General features: G+C 44.0%; 1 protein-coding gene across 2 annotated transcripts in view; it reads left to right on the forward strand.

Moving 5' to 3' along the window:
• The window catches only part of RBKS (ribokinase), a 101,994-nt gene that overhangs the window by 80,375 nt on the left and 1,811 nt on the right, over positions 1 to 19,808 (forward strand). The gene's annotated exons all lie outside the window — the stretch shown is intronic.

The following is a 19,808-nucleotide window of genomic DNA, read 5'->3' on the forward strand; positions in this document are numbered from 1 at the left end:
TTAAAATGTATTACTGGCACATGAAACCTTAAATTAAAGTGATTAAATGAAGACTCGGCACACCACTTCTGAAAGGTTGCTGACCCCTGGGTATATAATGTATCCTGTATAGTCACCCTTGCTCTGAGATTCCATCATTATCTAGGAAAGATTATGGATGCTGTTTGTCATCATTCTGAATTTCCTTGCCATAAATGTTAATATTACTTTTTTTATAACAAGATGCAAAGGGAAAGCTCATTGTTGCAATGTGAATTTTTCACCAGACATTTTATGTTCCAGTCATATTAGTTTTTCTTCTGGTTACAATGAATTAAATCTTGCCCTCATTTGCCCTATTGAAATGAGGTAAAGGGACTGCATTTAAAGAAATAGAAAGCACATTAAGTGTGACTTTGTCCTGAACTTTGAAGTTGTCATGCACTTTATTTTTCTATTTAAAAAAAAAAAAGACTGATGTAAGTAGATGGTTATGCCCTATTAGATAGGCCACAACACCCATGATTACAGTTGACTATAGTGTAATTGTTGTCTATTGAAGGCAGTGTGGTCTAGTGATTATGCCAGAGGACTGAATAAGGAGTCCTGGATCTGCCACTGACTTGCTGTATAAACTTGGATGAGTCACATAATATCTCTGAGTTCCATTTTCACCAACTGTAAAATGGAGATATTAATTTATGTGTATTAAATACAGGAAGTCTATGGCAAAGACGAGAACAGAACCTAGGAATCCTTACTGCTAGAGTTGTCCCTTGACTTCAAGACCATTCTTCTACTCCTGTGGCCTTATGGAGACTCTGAGCTTTTTCTCTTAGAAGTTGAGAAGTCTTGTATATGGCAACTTTGTTTACACTAAAATTCTCTGATTTAGACTTATCTCCTGGTCTGCAGAATGCCCAAACCAGAAAAGTGAAGTGGACACTGAAATAAAGCTGTAGCATATAAATAAACCGGAGAGCAGACTTTTAATAACAGCAATTCTTTGTCTTCTGACTTTATGGCCTAACGGCTGTGGCTCAAGGGGATATAAATACAACAGTCCATGCAATGACTAATTACTCAAAATTCTGTGCATCAGCAGAAGTGGAACTTGTGGTTGACTCTAATATTATCAGATGTCTTTGCTATTTAATAATCTCCCATAGCTGTACATTATTTAACATGCAGTTTGCACAAAGAACAGTGACTTTGTTTCAACTACCTCTCAACAAAATACAAATGCAGCTGCTAGTAAATGAAATATTTGGCAGACAATATGTTTGATGGAAACTTCTGTAACTTGTTAAGAGGAGAAAAATGTTGTTGTGTGGTTAACCTTTTCCCACCCATAGCTGTAGCATGAGATGGGAAAGGGCACAAAAGAGAGGGCCTGTTTAAAAAGTCCGGTAACTATCAGGCAAACAGCTTGGCCATCAGTAGGGCTTATTCACACATAAACACAAGAAAATTATGTACAGAGCTCCCATTAATGTCCCACAAGCTAATGGTGTATAATAGCTTCTTTTATTTAACATGCATCCCAAATAAGTTAGTGAATAAATGTATTTACGGTCATAGCCCACTTTCTACTTAGTCTTCTGCTTTTCCTCTCTTACTAATATGGAACCCATTGACTTTTGGAACAGAGAAACCATAAGGAATAAATGAATCTGCAAGACACTCCAATCACAATCTGAATTGTAAATCTATTTAAAGATTCACCCGTTATTTTCTGAAGTTCAGTTTAACTGTGAAAGGGCACATGACTGAAATCATTGCATGTGACTTGACTCACAGTTAAGTGTAAATGGAAATCTATTTGCTCATCATAGCTTCTGCTCCTGATTCAGACCCTTTAAATACACATCAGCATATGTAATGATTATTAAGAGCTTGAGCGACTGAATTCAACACAAGTTAGAAAGACACTGCATCCCTCTGGAGCAGGAGCCAGCGGAGCAGGAGAGGGAGGAATGATAATATCCTGTACTTTTCTGAGTACTAGGAATTTCCAAGTACTTTGCGAAGTACTTAAGTCTCTCAGATTGGAAAGATTTATTATCCCCTTTTTACAGAGAGGAAAAATGAGGCACAAAATGTAATGTGGCCAGTCTTTCGAAGGTGCTGATCATCTTTGAAAATCGGGCCAAATAGGCCTTGGCCAAAGTCACAAAGAGAGACAGTGCAGCACAGCAGAAATAAAGCCAAGAATACTGGATCTCAGTCCCTGGTACCAATCGCTAGACATACTGTCATATAAGGAGAGTTTTTTATCTGACTGATAACTGGATTTTAATCAATGCACATGAACAAAGTAAACAAAATGACCAAACAGAAGCAGGCTTGTACAATACAACTTGCAGCTTTGTTTTCCAGTTGAAGACCACCCAGGCTTTGCTCTAGTCTTCTTCTCAACCACCCAGCAATCTAATTAAATCCCTCTCCATTCCTTACTTGAAGAAGTGGAAGAGAGCCTACAGCCCTGTATAGTCTCCGTCCAGATGGAAATGCATAATTTAACAGATACAGATGAGAGAGAGTGGGCTCTGAGCAGTGCCTGCATTTGCAATAAATGGCTCTAAATTCATAGGGGTGCTTAATAAAGATGTAGAACGGAAAACAGTGTTAAAACCAATATTGAGATTTCTCTCCCCTCTAATGCCCCGTAGCTAAAACATCACTTTCTGTTTCAGACATGTTAATGTGCAGGGAATTAACTGGCTCTCTTGCCCAGCAATTCCAAGTATTGGAGTATGTTCTCCTTCCTGTTTCTTTTCTGATCATCTCATGGCTTTATTTTAGGTATTTTCTTGGCCTCCATCACTGTAATAACTGAGCACTTCATAATTTGTAAAACATCTGTTCTCAAAAACTATTATCCCCATTTTACAGATGGGGAACTAAGGCACAGAGAGATTGTGACTTGCCCCAGGTTGCCCAGAAAGTCTGTGACAGAGAAGGAATTTGAACCTAGGACTTTCAAGTCCCAGGCTAGAGCCCCAAGTATTGGACCATGCTTCTGCTCAAAGGCAAATAGGGTTGAATGACGAATGGTGCAAAAATGTCACCATCACATTGTTCAGGCTATCGTTTAAGATGTACCTCATATAGTCTTATCTATGTTAGAGAATGGCACCATTGCAACTTACAATGGTTCAAATGAACTATTGTAATGGGCCAACAAAGCAGTGCGTCCACACCAGCCTTCCTATTCCAGGTGCCCAACTGTGCTGTGTCTATACACAGCATTCTCTCCAACCATTGCAGTACCAGTGTACTGTGGGCACCTATCCCACAGATCCCCAAAGCAGGGCATTGCGGGAATAGTACTCCACAGGTGGAGAAGTGGTGCACTAAATTATATTTAAAATGTGAACTGTATATATTTTTCATTGTATGATCCAATGCATTTTTATAAATAAAAAAATACAGTGTGTATATGAGAGATGACCCCTCCATGGTTGTGAGGGCCAGACCAGTTTGGGAAGATGGATCCATTTGCATTGTGCCTTCCAAAACAAAAGAACTTATGTGCATTAAATTACAGCAATTGGAGTAGTTCAAAAGAAGAAAGCAGTTGATAGTATAGGAATTGCTATGCAGTGCACAGACATTGCTCACAGAGGGGCTGCAGGTGCTTTATAGGGACTGTGCTGGGAACACAAGCTACAGTAGTGCAGCTGCAGCACTATTACTCTCACTCCCGGAGTTCCCTAGTCTAGTTACAATTAGGGTGACCAGACATCCTGATTTTATCGGGACTGTCCCGATCTTTGCTTATTTGTCCCATGTCCCGACCTACCTTCAGTGGGGACACGAATTGTCCTGATATTTTGCCTCCGTTCACAGGCGAAGCGGAGCCCGGAGGGGGCTTGCGACCCCCCCCGCCCTGACTCTGTCCCCTCCTTCCCCCATTGGATCCCTCCCCAAATCCCTGCCCTGGCCCCGCGCCCCCAGCCCCGCCCCCTCACTGCCCCATTCGGTCCCTCCCCAAATCCCCACCCTGGCCCCACCTCTTCCCCAAGCATGCCGCATTCCTCCTCCTCCCCCCTCCCTCCAAGGCTTGCACTGATCAGCTGTATGGTGGCGCAAGTGCTGGAGGGAGGGGGAAGGTGGAGACGGAGCAGAGGCAAGCTGGTGCGGAGGGGGGGTGCGGGGCGTGGAGCTCCGGCAGCCATTTTTTTTTCCTTTTGCTCCGCCGCCGGCTTTTTTATTTTTTTTTCCTGCCCCCCGCATCCTGATATTTCACCGGTGTGATCTGGTCACCCTAGTTACAATGGTAGTGAGCCTTGTTTCGAGCAAATGGAATTGTAGCAGTGTTGGCAGCACCTGTGCACCTATCCAAGTGTTTTTGTGTGTGAACATGAGGTGTCTCTCCACAGCGGCAGGGAGGTGTAACATCAAAATCCTCAAGTCTAGACAAGGCTTATAATATCAGGGGCTGAGTTGAGATTCTGTGCTGGGCCTCCAGAAGGTGCACTGCAGAAGGTACAGCCCAGGGGAAGGTGAGGGCAAAGGTGTCTTTGTGCCCTCCCAATTCTAGGCTGCTCGAAAGGCTGAAATAGGCCACTGTAATTTATATAGCCCTGGGATCTGCTCTAAATTATGGCCTCCCCAAGGCTGCATATGACTTGCAGTACAAGCCAAAATGGCCGCAGCAGCATGGATACATCCTTGACATACTCCTTTCCCCCGTACACCCTCAATGCTAATGGCAGTGCAACAGTGCCTGCCCTAAGAGGATTCTCCCTTGGGGAGAATCCACCCTGGGTAGCTCTCTCACACTGTGTCAGCAGAAGGTACAGCACCCCCAGGATAGGCACACAGCACCGCATCAATAGCAATATGGAGCAGTGCACTCTGGGTTGGGAAGAAGGAAGACTGGCCAAACCAGTGTGCAGCCACATCAGCCGGTGTAAGCTCCTGCTGCTAAGAATAGCCACTAGAAGGTGGAGCTCTTTGTGAACCACGAACTTCACCTTCCCAATGCCTTCTCCTGACCTGAGCAGCAGGAAAGGCTGAAGTTAAAAATGTGAGCCACTGTGTCATGCTGCAAAGTGTCCTTGGCCAAGCTAATGCACTATGAGTTTTGGATTTTATATTTTAGTTATCCTATAAATGTCAAGACACTCCTTTCCTCCTCCTTTACAGTGAATTGAATTTGGTTAAAAGTGCTGGCTTGACTTCCTGGGAGACTGGAGTCTTCTCTGCACAGAACCAGGTACAGCACACTCCGGAGCAAGGAGTATCCCCCTGCTTCTGAATACCTCAGCCTTGCACGAGCAAGGAGAGGGTAGGTCAGGATCCAGGGTCTCTCACCTCTTTGCTGTGATTGCCAGTTGCAATAATGTTGAAACTGAACTGAGATCTAATTTCCCTTCCGCCTCCTACCAAACACATTTTCCACTGGTAGCTAGTTTTGGTCACCACAGAAACCAAGCAAGCTTTGAATTTGATTTATGATATTGCCTCATAAGTGTTTTAAAATAACAAGAACAGAGAAATGAGAATGATGTGGAAATCAGGATTGTTGCTTTTGCAAACTCTCAGTTAAAAAACAAGGAAAAGGCCAAGAGTTAGGTTTTTTTTTCTCTCTTGTCAAGAGTGAAAGGGTTAAGCCATCAGCCTGGACAGAAGGTATTTTACAGCCTCGTTTGGGTTTTGGCAAATGAAAGGACGCTAAAAACATAATAAGTTTGAGTGAATAATGGCAGTAACCTGTGAGAATGGATATTTAGATTTAGGGCCAGTTTGTGGCTGCACATCATGATTTGGTCACATTCCTCAGGGATTTGTTTAGAATAAAAAAAAAAAAAAAATCAGCAGTCCTAGCACAACTGGGACGTGGAAAAGCAGATTCCAGCTTGTAGCCATGATATATGCCAGCTGTCCAAATGTTTAGGGGGCAGATTATTTATTCTTTAAAAATAAAGAGTTGGGCAGAAGTACAAGGAAAAGATGGAAAAAGTCTATGAAGCCTGTGACTTTCTTACACAGTTAGTTAGAAAGACACCCTGCCCTTGGATGGAGTAGCCCATTTTGTAGGCAGTTGTATCCTGCAAGCAGATTCTCTCCGATCAGGGGAAGTACCTTTGTACTTGTTGCCCTCAACTACTATCGCAGTCATTCAAGCCCAGCAGACACATTGTTAGGTTTGCTTAAATACACTTTTAATTTACCAGATCTCCATGTGCAGTAACAATGCTGTGGGGTAAAGTAACCTGAGCACAAATATAGCAACTTTCCTAAGACTGACAGATCAAGGCACTATGGTAAGGAAGCCCTGCCAAAGCGTGCATTCTACAGCAGGGACTCTTAACCTTTTTCATACTGTGACTTCACACTTAGCTGATCCTCTCCAGATCTGCCCCGGAACCTTTTGTGCCCATTCCCACTCAGCTTCCAAGAAGCTACTGTGGGATCAAGTGACTTGTATATGGTGTACTCCTGGCATCTGCAGAAGATCTGGTTGGAAGTGACTGACCAGATCTCCTTCAACGGAAGACCATAAATGGGGGAATGGAAACCTCTGAAGCTTTATGAGTTCTGGTGACAGCCCACAGCTTGAGAACTGGAAAACTGATTGGTACAGAAGAATAATATTATATAGTACAAGAGCAGTTATGTTCTATGGATCAGTTGTTGCTGAATTAAGCAGAGAGAAGATTCAACAAGAATGTTCATTAGGATGATTAAACCAGCTTGGCAGGAAAAAAAAATGAAAAGAGAGCCGACGAGACAACACCCCCACAAAGAACTCAAAGGCAAAAACTACCAACGCTTTTCCAGAATATATCATCCAGAGATAGCAGGGAGCCGTGGCCATCTAACAAAGGCGCTAGATACTGTGGTTTTAGAAGAGGCATTCACGCATATGGAGTTTTACTGCAAAAAATGCTCTTTTGATCAATTCCAGGCCACACGGCAGTTATGTGTATCATCGGGTGAGCTCTTGGCAGACTGTAGTGTCACCATGAGGCATTTTGCATTTTCAGTTTGAGAGAGAAAAAACAAATGTGGCTACTGAAATTTTACAAGCATGCAATCTTCCTACCTCAATTATTCCCCCCCCCAAACCTATTTTTATTCTAAAAGATAGGCAAGAAAGAAACCAAAAAGCACATAAACAGCTTGTTAAACAAGAACTTCATTGCAAATGCAGGCCTAGGCTCCATTCTTTGCACACTGTGTTGCATTTCTGTCTGTTGTTCTGATTTTATAACATTAGTATTAACATCACTATACAGAAGGACCCTGTTCCATGGAAATGACCCAGACTTTCATCCTTCTTTTCTTTAAATAAGATAGCCAAGATCACTTCCTGTCCCAAATCATTATGCTCTGTTGCTTTGTTCTGTTAAATAGTCTGATGTAGAAGTGAACTATTTTTTTATAATTATCCCCACACCCCAAAACTCCTACATTAACTTAAAGATCCTGAACAGCATTTCACGTACCCTCAAACAAGGAAACTCCAGGAAACAAACAGCCTAAGTCAATATTTTCTGATTTTTAAACAATGACCAACCTCATCACTTAATCACACCTTCTCTTAGGCTCCCTCCCTAAACTCAAACTTGCAACCAAACCTACAACTTGAACTCCAGAACCATGCAGTAAATATATGGTGCTTTGTGTGCATTCAGGTCACAGACCAGATCCTCTGGTTTAGCCAAGCTGCACTTAGCACAAGACCAGAGAGGGGACTACCTTGATTTAGTTGGGGATTGGTCCTGCTTTGAGCAGGGGGTTGGACTAGATGACCTCCTGAGGTCCCTTCCAACCCTGATATTCTATGATCCCAGATCCCGAAGCCAACCCAAGGCTAATTCAGCCCCTGACACAATTTAAAGCAGCCTGGGGGGGGGGGGGGTCCACTAGAAGAAGTGGCATATAGAGTAGCAGCACTGGCTCTCTCCTGCTTGGTGAATTCCCCTTATGCAAGGGGAATCCCCAAATAGCTAGGTCTACAGAGTTTCCAGCTGTTTTGTGCTGCCAGAATGGTGCAGAGCAACCTGGTGAGAGGCTGGAGTCTGGCTCCATTTGTTCTGAAGTATTTTGTTAAATGGGAATTACAAATTAAGTCCGAGTGAGCATGATTAGGAAAAAAATTACGGTGTATGGCATAAGTGCTGAAGATGAAATACTTCTTGAAGTGAGATGAGTAAAGTTGTTGGTAGAGGTGAGAGTCTGGTTGTGTCTTACAGAGCAGGGGTTCTCAACCTTTTCTTTCTCAGCCCCTCTTCCCCCCTCCTTCCCCCAACGTGTTATAAAAACACCACAGTCCACCTATGCCACAATAACTGGTTTTCTGCATATAAAAGCCAGGGCCGGTGTTAAGGGGTAGGAAGCAGGGCAATTTCCATAGCCCCCCCCCCCGTGAAGCCACATTGCTTAGGCTTTGGCTTCATTCCTGGGTGGTGGGGCTCAGGGCCACAGGCTTCAGCCCCATGCGGTGGGATTTCAGCTTTCTGCCCTGGGCCCCAGCAAGTCTAATGCTGGCCCTGCTTAGCAGCTGCCCTGAAACCTGATGGCGGCCCCGTAGGGGGTCTCGGCCCCTGGTTGAACTGCTGTATAGAGCTTTGAGAATAAAGCTTGTGAAGTGCTATGAGGACCTTCTGCATAGAAGATGCTATAATTAGAACCAGGCCTGAACTACAACTCTAGATCTATATACCCTCAAACTTGGGTGAAGTTGGGATCTAGATCCACAACTAGTCTCTTTGCCTGTAGTAGGTTGAACCAAAACCTCATATCAGAACATTCTTAAATTTAGCATGTCAGGGCCATCTTCATGGTCATTGTCACTGATGCCTAGCTACCATCCCAAACCCTTTTATGTACATAATTCAAATCTTATTGTATGTGCTGCTCTTCCCAAGATCTCTGCTAAAGGACACTTCTGTGGGGCTGAAATCTGCACTGTGTTTGTACCTTCTTTGTACATCCACCTCAACCAGGAAGAAGTTTTTTCCCCTCTGTTTTTGTTTTTCACTGTTAGGTATATGAATGTCCAGATTAAGTGAAAGTGAGGTTACAGATCACAGCTCAAGGAAGTGACAGATACCAAAGGAAAGGCTAATTGTAGGTTAAACTAAAAACCTACCCAATGACACATCCTAAAGTGAAATGTTCCCCACCAAAATATCCTATACCCAGTGTACCAGGATTGGAACCAAATTAGTGGTGAATTGTTTGAGCTGAAAGGAGAATTTCATAGACTCAGCAGGCTAAATCTGTGTCCAGAGAACTGAGTTAAGACTCAGTGGTTCAGGATACTCACAGCACTGAGTAACAAGACATTTATCACCTCTCATTAATGCTATTTTTTGCTGAAGGGAGTTTGTATGAGTATCAGCACTCTGAGGACTGCTTTGGAGTGTCAGAAAATAGAGGACTCCTTGCAGGTTGACACCTCCTTAGCTTTCAGGGGCTGTTGTATAACAAAGATTAAATAACTTGTCAAGTTTCTAACCATTTCTCTTTGGCCTCTTTTTTCCTGAGTTGAATGACAGTTCAGAATATTACTACATAATAGAATGGAGCTTTTCTTTGTAGTTGGTGGACATTTGCTGGTTTTATCAGTTTGGGCTGAGACACTGTCACCACCACACAAATGCCTTGGGTTGCTTTTCTTGCAAATTAAGAGGCAAGGCAGGAACTCTTCAGATCCAATTCTGACTGATATCCTGCTGGAGCCTTGGGCAACTCACTTAGGCCTACATTTTCAAAAATGTGCAGTCATTTTGTGCAGCTCAGTTTTTGGGTTCCCAACTTGGCCCTGATTTTCAGAAGTGCTGAGAACCCACAACCCGCTGTTGAAGTCACTGGAAGCTGTGGATTCTCAACATCTTTGAAAATCAGGGCATAGGTATCTTGAGGTGGATACTCAAAATTAGTGGAGACTTCCTTAATTTCTGTGTCCATTTCCCATCCTGTGAAATGGGGACAATAATTTACCTACCTCCCAGGCAGCTGATGTGTAAGGGCTTTGAAAATGTAAAGTGCTATGTAAGTACCGTATTATTAGACCTCAAACCTCTTAGATTCTTTGAATGTGCCTGGGGTTGTGATTGTTGTATATGTATGTCTTTTACATTATTTCTCAACATCCACCACAAACCTGATAACTCTCCAGAGGAATTCAGGTCTCTATTAGGCTGGTCTTTGATCTTGTTAGAATTGGTGAATAACTTGTAAGAGGTTTCAAGAAGAAAAGAACCCATGTATACAGTAGACCTTATGTTAAGACACTCATCTCTCAGGAATGCAGGGGTTAATGGTCACAGCCCGTTAATCACTGCTAATGAACCTTCAGGAAATCTGTCAGGAAGTGGGTACAAATTCCTGAATGCTGATGCCAAGTATTGTGTGGTGTGTTCTGTTTTTGATGTTGCCCAACCGAAGATCTGTAGTGGACATACTTGAGCTACCGAAAGACATTAAGGCCCAAATTATGTGCTGCCCTTGTTCAGCTGCAGTTGGGAACAAGAAGGGTCCCTCTTTGCAAGACTATAAAAGGACCACGCACAAAAGCAACGTAGGGAAGGCAGGGACTTCCAGCTGTCTCTGGGGAACCATTATCAGAAAAGGAGACAGGAAGAAGGCCTGCCCATTACCCCTCTCTTCTCTGCCAGCTCATGGAGTACAGGGGGAGGCTGGCACAAAGTGCTCACTGTGCATGAACATGAGCAGCCACCAGAAAGTGTCTCTGAGGCTCAGTGGGTGGGGTACACAATGGTGCTTAGGTGCCTAACTCCCACTGATTTCAGTATGGTGCCTAAATGCCTTGCGACTCCACCCAGTCTCCCTGGTGCTTCTTCTGGGCCTGTGTGGCTTTGCTGTGGCCTGTGCTGTAAAAGCCCCAATTCCAGCTCTAAGGGGGCCTTAGGGCTGACATTCAGAATTTGTGTTAAGTTTTAAATGACAAAACTTCCCAGTTCTGTTAGAATGACATTTTGGTGTTCCATTAAATACTTGTTTGGTTCCAGACTAATGTCTGTAGATACCCCATGCGTTGTTCTGGCACTGTAGGAGTAACTACTGGTGGCATTAGTGGAAAGTCACTCTGCCATTTTCAAGTACTTAGGACTTCAAAGGTTCAGAATGAAAGGCCTGGGCTAAGCCCCATTGACTTCCCTGGCTCACTGTGGCACATAGATCCACCTGTGCAGTCCTCCCTGCAGGACTGGGGCCCTAAGCATTGTTCTAAGATGGCGGAAGCACTTACCCTCACTGAGCTTTAAACGTGGATTAGTTTCCAAATGGAAAATACCCCAATTCTCAGTCACCTGAGTGCCCGTAGGCCTCTGCATAATGAAATGGGTGAAAAATCCCTCTCTCTAGCCCAGTCTGATAAACGGGGGGTGGGGGTGGAGGGCGGGGGGAGAGTGACAAATCAGCGAGATTTCCAAATCAACTGCCCTCCGTCACACTGAGGACAAGCATGGGCCATTTTAACCCAAAGGGGTTGAAAACGAGCCCCTAAAAAGGAGGCTGATTCTGCCACTCTTACTCTCATTGAGTGGGTCCTTGTTCTATGAGCAGTCCCACTAAAATCACTGGGATCATACAGGAAGTGAGGTACCTCTCACTGCGAGGGTAACTCAATTGGGCCCTAAGAGTGGAAATGCTTCTTCCACCATACCCATAGTGGATCCTCACTGACTTTGCACCAATCCAGAGAGCTTGAGGCACAATCTAGCCCTTAGTAATGAGACATACCATAGCAATGCTGTTGCTCAGTCTGTTCTGTGGATTTTTTTGAGCAAATTATGGGCTATGTGCCTCTGCAGTGGCATAAGAAAGAGTAAGAGCCTTCATGTATGGTGTGGGTGTAGACAGCAGACTGAGGACTCTGCACCCACTATTCCCTCCCCTACACAGAGGGTTGTGGAATGGATGGGGCCTTGGCTCTGCCCTCAACATGTCGGCCAGCAGAACTGAGCTGGCTTGGGGGGATAACTTACTACTTGTATGGCTGACTAGCACATTACTACCAGAGTAGGAGTCGGGAGGAAATTGAGATTCTCTGAGGCTATGACTACACTTAATGGCAGCGCGTTGCGTACATACGCTGCACACCTCCATATCACAGGTATAAATAGCAGTGTAGATTGTGAGGTGGTAGCGTACAGATGTGTCTGAACCTAGGGTATGTACCCTATGCAGCTCTCTCTTCACCCTAGCAGCGCCTCCCGCAGCTACACAGTGATTTTTAGCAGTGTAGGGTCCTGCTATCGGAGCCTTTCTCCATCACAGTGAGGGACTCCAGCAGCAGGGAAAGGTTCCATCAGTAGGGACTGCTGTGCGTACCTGTACACTGCAGTGCGGATGCTGCCTGCTGGTTACTGCGGCATGTAGCTACACATACCCTACATGTCACCGCCAGCGTACTGAGGCACAATTCCTTCCTTAGAGTGGGGCACCTATGCACTGCCATATGCTTTAGACCAGTGGGCCTCAAACTTTTTACCTCGCACCCACCTTACTCCTGTCCACATGCCCCTACTCCCCGGATCTGGGATGGAGGCTGGGGCCACAGCTGCGTTCCCCCTCAAACATTCCTTTGCACCCCCATAGGGGGTTGCACCCCACAGTTTGGAGACCTCTGCTTTAGACAGTGCAAAAGCACAATCTAACTGGAAGACTTCACTGTTTTTGCAATATATACTTCTGTACACTCCCTTGTAGACTGGTCAGTATTCATAATCTGAACTACACTTGTCCAATAAATGTGCTAAATCCATTTTGTGATGCATTTTTCCATTGACTCTTCTATTAGGTCTCTTGGTTTAGTCACTAGTTCAGTAATATGCAGTTCAGACTTGACTCTGTGCTGCCTCTACATAATACTATAAAATGGCCCATTCCTTTCAGGATTTGCGAGCATGCTTTTACTATGGTTTGAATTGAATCAGTGTGATCAACCCGAAAAGTACATGAATTGTGACTTCTGCGACATCGCCAGAGCAACATTTTAAAGTTTTACTGTAGCTTCATGCTGCCAAATTCAGGTTTTTTCTTTTATCCGGTTACAATGACTCTTCCCTAAGAGGAAATGATTCTCTGGAAAAAAGGTGGAAGTGAGTATAATTGGTGCAATACTGTGAATTATGCTACTACCCTTATGGCACAAAATAATTTTTGGTAAAACAGTAAAAATCACCTTATTGTACAAATGAAATGTATCCCATTATTGCAAGTATGACTTATTGCAAAGTGCTATACTTGTGGGGAAATCAGCTGTGGCACAATATAGTTTCCACTTCCAAAACACTTTCCTTAAAAAAACTTCCCAGGCCATTGTATAAAAATAGTTACACTAAAGGTGTGAATTGCCACTGATTAATCAGGGTTTACAAATGCTAAGTATTAAATAAACAGACTAAAGTTTCATGGGTTTTCCCTCCCCCAAAGATACAAAATCTTGAGCAGTTTTGGGCAATAGTAACCAAAAATGCTCCTTTCACAGACACAAAAGAGAGGCAACAAGGGACTGCAAGGATTGTAATGGAGACTATAGAAATAGATTACAAATGAAAACAGGTCAAAGCCATAGAACTAACAGTTAAAATCATAACCTTTATTTAGCAATTGCCATAACAGATTAGACCAATACCAGTCTAGTATTTTATCTTCCAGTGACCAGCACTGATGCTCCAAGGAATGGTTTAAGAAATCCTGAAGGTACAATTATGAAATATGTTGGCTATAGGAGACGTGTTGTGAGGATTAATTTACTAATGTTTGCAAAGCACGCTGAGATTCTTAGAAGGAGAGCACTACAGGAGTGCGATGTATTATTGCTATATAATAAAATCCATCATCTAATTTTCTTATGAGGAGAATTGGAGGTAAAATTATGTATATCTTGTCAGCTTCAAAGATGTCTATGCAGAGTACATTGTATATTTGGCTATAGTAGACTCTGAACACATATGAATATAAATAAACTAACATTTGCGAACCAGGATACAGTAGAACCTCAGAGTTACAAACACCTCAGGAACAGAGGTTGTTCATAACTCTGAAATGTTTATAACTCTGAACAAAACATTATGGTGGTTCTTCCAAAAGTTTACAACTGAACATTGACTTAATAGAGCTTTGAAACTTGCAGAAGAAAAATGCTGCTTTTATCCATCTTAATTTAAATGAAACAAGCACAGAAAGAGTTTCCAAATCTTGTCAAATGAGGTTTCTTTTAACTTTCCCTTTATTTTTTTTTAGTGGTTTATGTTTAACACTGCGCTGTATTTACTTTTTTTGGCCTCTGCTGCTGCCTGATTGTGTACTTCTGGTTCCAAATGAGGTGTGTGGTTGCCTGGTCATTTCTTAATCTGAGGTTCTACTGTATTGAATAATCTCAATTTTATTTTAAAACATGCCATTGAGGTTTAGCCCCTTTGTGCCCTGCCTTCTTTCCTGCTCTATGAATCCCCTATTCTGGATATAACAGGCCAAAGTTGGTAATACATGCTTCAACCACAATGCACTGGTGTGTTCAGGGTAGTGTTGAAGTGAGGAATCTGTAGGCCAACAATAGTTTTTGCTGCAGTTACCCTTTAATTGAATCAGTTCTGCTGCTGCTCTCCATATGACTTTTGACCAGTTGTACCAATACAGCCATACTTAGGCCTTGGCTACAGTTGCGAGTTAGAGCGCATTAAAGCAGCCCCAGGCGCCCTAACTTACGACCTGTCCACGCTGGCAAGGCACTTAGAGCACCTGGACTCTGCAGCTGGAGCGCTCCTGGTAATCCACCTCCACGAGAAGCATAACACTTGCTGCGCCCTGGCTGAAACGCCCCAGTGTCAGTGTGAATGAGGTGTTGCATTACTGTGCTTTGATCGGTCTCTGGAAACTTCCCATAATCCCCTTAAGTCAAGTGGCCAGTCTTGTCATTGTTTTGAACTCCCCTTTCTAAGCTCCATTTCTGACAGCCGGCATGCTTATCTGCTCCAGGACAAAGCAACCATTAGCATGGAATGCTGCTTGTTGTGAGTGTGCGAGAGAGAGAGGGGTTGGGGGAAGGAGGGTCTGCTGCTTGTCTGAACTTACAAGACAGCATGCTGACATGCTCTCAGCCCCCCAAAAACCCACTCACTCTCCCCCCACATACACACAACACTCCCTGTCATACTCCACCCTGCCCCTTCCATTTTAAAAGCACATTGCAGCCACTTGCATGCTGGGATAGCTACCACAATGCACTGCTCTCCGTGGCATTGCAAGAGCTGCTAAAATGTGGCCACACTAGTGTGCATGAATCTGACAGTGTGAACACACTGCAGTGCTTTCCCTACTGCGCTCTACGAAGGCTGGTTTAACTCACAGCGCTCTACATCTGCAAGTGTAGCCATGCCCTTAGCTCCTGCACCATCCATAGAGGCAGAGTTGAGCAGCAGGTCTACAAAATGAATTGTACATGTATCTCTATCTCCCATACCTGTGTAGTAGCTCTTACTTTGAAAGCAGCTCACATAGGAAAATGTTAGCAACTATTGTTCTTTGGGAGTTGCCTCTGTGGATTCACTGATGAGACAGTGCCCTCTACTGGTGGACCTCGCAGAACCATTGTAAGGCTGTGTCTGTGGAAACTGCATGAGTATCCCCTAAGGATGCTAAACATCCAAGCCTGTACAAGGAAGTGCATTCTCCAAGCATCTGAGTTTGACTGTGAAGAACAGTAGGAAACCTGTCTGTGTCCATTCAGTGCCACAGACCACTCTTTAACCTCCTTGTTATTCAACATCACTAAGGGACATTCTGCAGCCCTGAGGCATAGTGGGTGTCTGCAAAGGCTTCTGCAATGTCAAGGCACCATAGGCCTGCTTCCAATTACTGGAATTACACCTTTGAGGAACTTTAGTTTTCCAGCTGCCATCCATGCTGGAACACACATTATTCCTCTTAGTTCAGTAGCAAGTAGTGAAATAATCATTTCAGGTGATTTTTTAGGACAGCACTGTAACGGCCTTGATATCCAAGGATCCTTTTCCTTACAACTCCCTAATACAGTGATACTTGGACACCGGTGGTTCAGGAACCAAAATAGCGATCAACATTACCCAAAAGAACAGGAGTACTTGTGGCACCTTAGATACTAACAAATTTATTTGAGCATAAGCTTTCGTGGGCTACAGCCCACTTCATCGGATGCATGTAGTGGACAATACAGTAGGAATATATATATATATATATATATATATATATATATACACACACACACACACACACAGAGAACATGAAACAATGGGTGTTACGATACACACTATAAGGAGAGTGATCAGTTAAGGTGAGCTTTTATCAGTAGGAGAGAAAAAGATCTGTTTGTAGTTGTAATGAAAATGGCCCATTTCCAGCAATTGACAAGAAGATATGAGGGGCTGGGGGGGGGGATTAAGCAAGGGGAAATAGTTTTACTTTGTGTAATGGCCCATCCACTCTCAGTCTTTATTCAAGCATAATTTAATGGTGTCCAATTTGCAAATTAATTCCAATTCAGCAGTCTCTCGTTGGAGTCTGTTTTTGAAGTTTTTTTGTTGAAATATTGCGACTTTTAGGTCTGTAATCGAGTGGCCAGGGAGACTGAAGTGTTCTCCAACTGGTTTTTGAATGTTATAATTCTTGACATCTGATTTGTGTCCATTTATTCTTTTACGTAGCGACTGTCTGTTACCCAAAAGAGCCATAGTACTGTGAATTCATTGTTTCATTTACTATAGTACTATATATTCATATTTAAACCGTATGACAGAGGGATATATATATAGATATAGATATATATACTTTTTTTTTTCTCACAGCAAAATGACTGACCAAGTATTATTATTTTATCAACTACAATTGGTTAATAACATAGTAAAAGCATCCTGATTGGTTGATAATTAAATCACATAGTGCTTTAATATCATGTGCTGCAAAGAGCCACTTGCGGCTCACGAGCATCAGGCAGAGTATCACTGCCCTAATATATGGTAGAGTTAATTATTGATTGATGTTCTGTATGTGAGGTGGCCAGTTGACACTGGATGGTCTGAGGGCTCTTCATTAAAATGCTCAGGTGGCAAGCTGCATTACCCACTCACTTTGTAAGAATGATGACTTTAAATGTTACCATTTCCCCTTCTTAGCACAGCAGCATGAATGAAGACAAGATGTAGAATTAACAATACTCACCTGTTTCCGTTCCACCCGCCATTGCAGTCAAACTATAGAAACCCCAGCAGAGACAAAGAGGCAGAACAAAAAGTGACAAAACCTTAATCAGACTTAATCAGGCAGGTGTATGTTCAAATATTGTTGACTGAAGCAGGGGCTTTGTTTACATTGTAAAGTGTAACTTTTACTAGCTTTTGATTTTACCAGACTCCAGTTCTACATTGTGCTGACTGTAAATACTGAGGCCTTGGCTACACTGGTGCTGTACAGCGCTGCAACTTGCTGCACTCAGGGGTGTGAAAACACCCCTCTGCCCCCCCTCTGCCCCCGAGCGCAGCGCTGTAAAACGCCAGTGTAATCAGCGCCTGCAGCGCTGCACGCTCGCTCTCAGCGCTGCAAGCTACTCCCCTCGGAGAGGTGCCGTGGCAGTGCTGTGAATTGCCAAGTGTAGCCAAGGCCTTAGAGTAAGGCAGGACAGAGCTGACCAAGATGCAGGGTAAGCCAGGAGCTTTACTTAGGAAAAGATGCTTGACTGGAACATTCATTGCCAAGTAGCACTTTGCTGAAAAAAACCCCCAGCCAGTACATGTTACTCTGGCATTAGGGTTACCCCAACTGCCAGTCTATCCCCCCTTTCCAGATGCTGATAACTTGACAAACATTTCTACTAGGGTGGTATTTTCCGTGGGTAGTCTCAACACAAAGGTGATTTTTTTTTTTTTTATCTCCTGATCTGGAGCAAAATAGTTTCAACCTTTAGAGTGTGGAAAAAACAAACCACATTTCCTATCTCAAATTTCCTCTCAGAAATTGTGTTCATGTACCTTAAGTAGCTGAAGCCAGAAACTTCACCCTTGTCTCAGAGACTTACACCTAGTCTACACTACAAAAGGCTTATCACTAGTGCTATGTAGGCAAACCCTTCTAGTGTAAGTGCAGTTTATACTGGCAAGAGAGTGCTTTTGCCAGAACCCAAAATCTATACCAGTTCCCTGAAATAAGTTATTTTGGGAAAAAAGGAACTTTTTTTTTGCCACTATATCTGCCTTTTGCCTAGGACTTTTGCTGGTATAAAAAGTTATTAAAAATCTCACACCCCTAACCAATGTCGTTATACCAGCAAAAGTTTTAAGGATAGATGAGGCGTCAGAAATCAAGCCAGGTTTGGAACAAAAATATTGCGCAATGTTTTAAATAAGTTAAAACTTTCAGTTAACTGGTGATGCAACACTTGTGTGGTTTAGAACAGAGGAGGGATCTGAATCTCCACAAACAAGTTGTTACTAAAAGCACTCGAGGAGTAAAGGCATTCCATCCCCTGCTGTTCCCAGCAAAACCAGTGCCATTTCCAGAAGCCCCAACTCAACTACCTGGGGACTCATAGTAGGGTGACCAGATGTCCTGATTTTATAGGGACAGTCCTGATATTTTGGGCTTTTTTTTAATATGGGCTCCTATTACCCCCCACACCCTGTCCCAATTTTTCACACTTGCTATCCGATCACCCTAGTTCATAGGGATGTGGACACAGAGTGGGTAGGTCAGCTACACCAACCTTTGCTTCCAAGAGGGGGTAGAGCGTGGTAAAGGAGACAGGCTACCACAGTCTGGCTTAGGAAGACACTTCTCCCTTTTCAGGCCACTGTGGCATTCCCCTCTGCATTCCTCTCTACCCAGGCTTGGGGCAGGATTTGTCCCCAGGGCACTGGTTTTCAAACTTCTTTTCTGGGGACCTAGTTGAAGAAAATTGTTGATGCCCACGACCCAACGGAGCTGGGGATGAGCGGTTTGGGGTGTAGGAGGGGCTCTGGGCCGGGGACTGAGATGCAGGAGGGGGTCAGGGTTCTGAGTGCAGGCTCTGGGGTGGGGCTGGGTTTGTGAGGGCTCAGGGCTGGAATGCGGGGTTGGGGCGTGGACTTACCTCTGGCGGCTCCCGGTGCAGCAGCAGGCTTCCCACCTGTCCTGGCACTGCAGACTGCGCCGCACCCCAGAAGCAGCCAGCAGAGGGTCCGGCTCTAAGGTGGAGGCACACAAACAGGCACTGCCCCCACCCTCCATTGGCCAGTGCCAGTGCTCAGAACAGGGGCAGCACGTGGAGTCCCGTGGCCCCCGCCTAGAAGCCAGACCTGCTGCTGGCTGCGTCCGGGGCACAGCGCGGTGTCAGAAAGGTAGGCACCAGCCTGCCTAAACTGGGCAGCACCGCCAACGGGACTTCTAACGGCCCAGTCGGCGGTGCTGACCAGAGCCGCAGCGACCAAGTCCCTTCCATTCCATGACTCATTTCTGGGTCGTGATCCATGGTTTGAAAAAAACTACCCTAGGGATTGAAGCAAGGGAAGCAAATGTATGCAGCGTGTGGAGCTTCAGTTATGGGCATTTCACAGTTAAAGACAGCTGGTTGCTGCATCATTCTGCAAGTAGGAATTCACAAGCCACATAGCTTAATTTCTTCACCTTCTCCCCAACTCCCCCCCCCCCGCCCACTTTTATAGAAAAACAGAAGTTAAATAAAGAGGAAAATGGCATTCATGCAACATTCAGGTTGAGAAATCAAAATCAGACACTCCAATGACAGGAAATTTCAAAAGCAAAAGTTCCTGTGAGCCTGGTAACTCAGCCCCATTGCACTGAAGTGTGTTTATAGTCCTGTTTTCTCTTCT

This window comes from Malaclemys terrapin, chromosome 3 (genome assembly GCF_027887155.1).
Source record: "Malaclemys terrapin pileata isolate rMalTer1 chromosome 3, rMalTer1.hap1, whole genome shotgun sequence".
NCBI classification, from domain to species: Eukaryota; Metazoa; Chordata; order Testudines; family Emydidae; genus Malaclemys; species Malaclemys terrapin.